Consider the following 4,969-nt stretch of genomic DNA (forward strand, 5'->3'; position numbering starts at 1 on the left):
TAATGCATTATGTTTCTATTGTTTTGTGTGTGCTTTTATGGCTCTGGACAAATAAAGACTTGTTTGACTAACAGAGTCCTTCTGAGCTGTGCACAATTTTTTAGATGTATAGGCGGTAGTATATTGTAAGGGAAGATGGGGGTTGTTCGCTTTAGTTGATCATTTATAATTGTACCGGTAACCCTATCGCAGCAGGGGGTCCCTTGTTAGGGTCAAGACTGTAAGAGCATGCGCTAGCACATGCGTTTCAATTGTGAGACACTGTTATATTTAACAAGCATTTGCAATGCAACGGTCTCGCCTTTAGGATCTTAAAAGTATTTAGCCATACAACACATTATCCTGGGTGTTATATTAACTCTTCTCATTTAGCCTTCCAAAACTGCTGTAACCAGATGAAAATAGCATTTGTTCTCAGTGGGGTGCCATGGAAAGGGGTTAAGGTAACTTAGTCCCAAACAATAAAGTTTTACAAAAACCAACATGCATTGACAAAGCTAATGCATTGACAAAGTCAAAAGGCTGGCAGCATAAGTCGGACCAGCTAGCTTTGTAAATGCTTGTGTTGCTTTGTCAGGGACGTGGAGCAGCAGAGGAATGTGGAGGTAAAGAACAGTGTGGTCTGAAACTGATCATGACCAACAGCTAGACTGGAACAGAAGCGTGTTCTGTACTTGAGAAAGACACGAGCCGAACTTGAAATATGATCTGCGAAACAATTATGCTCTGCGAAACTTGTTATGGTTTGAGATCGGGCTAACCTTCGCTGGAATGTCAAGGTTGAACAAGCACTGGCAACGACATTAGGTCTGGCTTAAACTTTAAAAGAATGTTGTATTGTATTGTGAAGCATTACAAGTTGATAGCATGGAAATGGATATGTATTTGTGTGGATGCAGAGAATTGTAGAAGAATATTAGTAAGGGTTGAAAGGTTGGGTGCCAAACCTGACTATCCATGTAGGTTATTGACTGCCCTCCTACTATCCGTGCTGATGCCCAGGGCCGGACTGGGAACTGAAATCAGCCCTGGCAAAATTTGGCAGACCAGCCCCCGTGAAATTTGGCAGACCAGCCTCCGTCCAGCGCGTAGCGAGCGAGCGCAGCGAGCGAGCCCGACCGCTACTAGGGGGGTTTTGGGGGGGTTTTCCCCCCAAGAAAATTTTGGAAAACAACCGACCAAAATGGTGAATTTTACAGCACATTTTTCATTACATATTCAATTGTATCAACTTTCAAACCACAGTAAATAGTAGATGATGACCTTCAAGAGCACCAGGTTACCCACCCAGTCATATGTACCCATAGACATTCTTTCAGAGAGCACCAAAAATAGGCACGAGTAGTAAATCAGAGAGAAATAAAAGTGAGACCAGCCCCCACATGGTGTGTAGCGAGCAAGCGCAGTGAGCAACCACTATTAGGGGGAGTTTGGGGGGGTTGAACTTGTCCCCCCCACACAAGAAATTTGGGAGACAGAAAGGCCAAAAAAAAAAGTATTTTTCAACACATTTTTCATTACATATTGGATTGTATTAACTTTTAAAGCATAGTAAATGATTACCTTAAGGAGCACCAAGAGCCTTTGTCCTGAACATGAGCTAAAAAAGGCCCCTCACGTTAGGCTAAGCGGGGCAAGTGCCAGAGCCCAGTGGCAACACCAGGCAGTGGCCAGTGGAAAACAAAACAAAAAAGACTCGTGTTAAAGAAATAAAAAAAAAAAACACTAGAAAGCCCCGTTGTCTGCTTAAAATATATTTTTCCGCACAAGCCCCAAGTTGGGGCTTGTGCTGAAAAATATATTTTAAGCAGACTTGCTGACCCCAACCTTCGCCCCAGTTACAGCCCCCCAAGAGTCAAGCAGCACAACAGTGCCACCAAAGGGAGCACAGTCACACGTATCCACAGTGCTGCACTAGCATAGCCAGACTCTTGCAGGCAGGGCAGGCAGCCACCCACCCACCACCACCTCGCTCCGGCAGCAGTGGACTCTGCCGGTGGAAGGAGAAACCAAAGGGTTGCCTGCAAAAGGGAGGTGTAGGTAGCAGGCCCGGCTCCAGGAATTTTTGTTTGGGTGGGCCAAAGGTACATTCGGGTGGGCCACTGCTGGCCTGATTTATCGCTTATATATCTAGCCAGGCCTGCTTCAGGGCCCTCCTTTTATCTCTCCATGGTCTTACAAGGTACAGTAAAACACACTCTTTTCCAAGTCTCTTTCTAAATGTTATCAGTCTCAAAAAGTGCTTTTCTTCCAAGTAATGTCCCTTTGATGGGAAGAGGAGGTTTCTACGGTGGGAGTATCTAGCAAGTGACTCTACTCGGGCTCCCTCTGTGCGAGCCTTCAGGGAGAAACCCTCTTCATTACTACCTCCACCTGACCCATGACTGTGCAGCGCACTCCCTTACAGACTTGATTATCGACTTTTCTACCACCCCTCTCCATTGCACCTTATCTCACAGCTGACCTTGGGACCCAGCCCCATATCAGGCACCATCGGGCTGCACTTTCATTATTCCCAGTAAAAAACAAAAGTAAAATCACCTTCAAACTTGAAACATTGAATATAGCAGTAAATGTAATCAGCATGCATGTTAAAGTATGCTCAACAGTTGTACTAATCACCTGACTTAATTAAATGAACACAAACAGAAAGGCCATGACAGGGCCGGCTTTAGTGCTGGTACAAAAGTCTTTTTAACCTCTTTTTTGACCTCTTTCTCTGTAGATAACTTACCAACCACCCTCCAACAGTGCTCTTCATCTCTCCGTAGCCACTCCCCCTCATGGCCTCTTCCTCACACCCTAACTACCACCCTCCACCAGTACCTCTCATCTCTCTGTAGCTCCCACACCCCATGACCTCCTCCTCTGATTCCCTCACTGCTCCCTTTACCAGCGCCCCTCATCTGTCTGTAGTTCCCCCCATGCCCCACCCCATGACCAGATGACCTCCTCCTCGGATTACCTCACTGACACCCTCCACCAGTGCCCCTCATCTCTCCGTAGTTTCCCCTCCACCCCGTGACCTCCTCCTCGGATTCCCTCACTGCTCCCTCTACCAGCGCCCCTCATCTCTCTGTATTTTCCACCCCACCCGTGACCACCTCCTCGGATTCCCTCACTGCCCCTCATCTCTCTGTAGTTTCCCTCCAGCCTGTGACCCACCTCCTCCTCAGATTCCCTCACTGGCACCCTCCACTAGTGCCCCTCATCTCTCTGTAGTTCCCCCTGCCCCATGACATCCTCCTCGGCTTCCCTCACTGCCACCCTCCATTAGTGCCCCTCATCTCTCTGTAGTTCCCCCACCTCATGACCTCCTCCTCGGCTTCCCTCGCTGCCACTCTCCACTAGTGCCCCTCAGCTGTCTGTAGTTCCCCCCACCCGTGACCTCCTCCTCTGACTCCCTCACTGCCATCCACACCCTTCATCTCCCCGTAGCTCCTTCCCACCCCATGACCTCTTCCTGGTATTCCCTCACTGCCACCCTCCACTAGTGCCCCTCATGTCTCCGTTGCCCCTCTCTCATATCCATTCCATTCGTTGTATTGCGCTACTCATATGAGTGTAGGGTAGGGTGTCACAGTACTTTATTACATAGCACACATTATACAGAGACAATAAATTGGTTTACACAAAATGTCACATAAACTAATGAGGATTACAAGGTGTAGAAATCAATTAATCCATTCTGGTGGGTAATATATTTTATGGGGGTTTGGTCGGGAAAAGCACAAAATCAGGATTTAAAGAGTACTCCAGTGGTCAGGGTCGGCTTTACTAATAAAAATGTATAACTGCCCAAACTCTTTTTAGTAACATTAGAATAATGAAAGAATGGAGAAGTTCTAACTACATCACAACACAAAAAAGCGAAATTTGCATGCAGTTCTTTGATGACCGTTCATAGGTCACTGTCTTATGTTAAGATAGCAACTTCTGAACTGCAAGTAACACAAGGATCGCTGTGACAAAGGCGTAACCTACTGAGCTATTCCCACACAATTCAGTTTATCTGCATTTATAAACTACCAACAACAGACAAATGGTTGCTCTGCAGCAGCCAGCAGGATCGTCAAGACAAGAACCGGTGGGATTAACAAAGGGTATAGGCCTTTCCCCCGGCCCGGCCGGTTCTGCGCAGCGATTCCCGGCCCCTCGGCCCAGCCCCTCGGCCCGGCCCACAGAAGTGCCAATTTTGAACGTTTGCTGTCCGATAATAAATAATTCAATTGCCACAACAGACAAATGGTTGCTCTGCAGCAGCCAGCAGGATCGTCAAGACAAGAACCGGTGGGATTAACAAAGGGTGTATAGGCCTTTCCCCCGGCCCGGCCGGTTCTGCGCAGCGATTCCCGGCCCCTCGGCCCAGCCCCTCGGCCCGGCCCACAGAAGTGCCAATTTTGAACGTTTGCTGTCCGATAATAAATAATTCAATTGCCACAACAGACAAATGGTTGCTCTGCAGCAGCCAGCAGGATCGTCAAGACAAGAACCGGTGGGATTAACAAAGGGTGTATAGGCCTTTCCCCCGGCCCGGCCGGTTCTGCGCAGCGATTCCCGGCCCCTCGGCCCAGCCAGCCCCTCGGCCCGGCCCACAGAAGTGCCAATTTTGAACGTTTGCTGTCCGGTAATAAATAATTCAATTGCCTAATAGTAAAGAGTGACACACTGACTCACCTCTGCGTACGACGAGTCGACGACGGATGGTAGAAATAAATTATGGGGTGCGGCGCCCGTGCCGTGCGTTCCCTGTCTTCTGGCTGTTCTAATGCTCCGTCTCCTCGGTCGGGGTCACGAGTCACGCGCACCTAAACCCCAATGCGCATGTCACCACAAGGTGGGTGAACTGAGACCGCGCACACGCGGGGGCTGGCGCCGGCGGAGGTTTCTACGACTACGCAAAGCGCGCGTGCGCGACCCGACGACCCACCCCCCAATGCAGGTGATTATAATAATAACTGAATTTTCA

The sequence above is a fragment of the Triturus cristatus genome, chromosome 4_1, assembly GCF_964204655.1.
Source record: "Triturus cristatus chromosome 4_1, aTriCri1.1, whole genome shotgun sequence".
Taxonomy (NCBI): domain Eukaryota; kingdom Metazoa; phylum Chordata; class Amphibia; order Caudata; family Salamandridae; genus Triturus; species Triturus cristatus.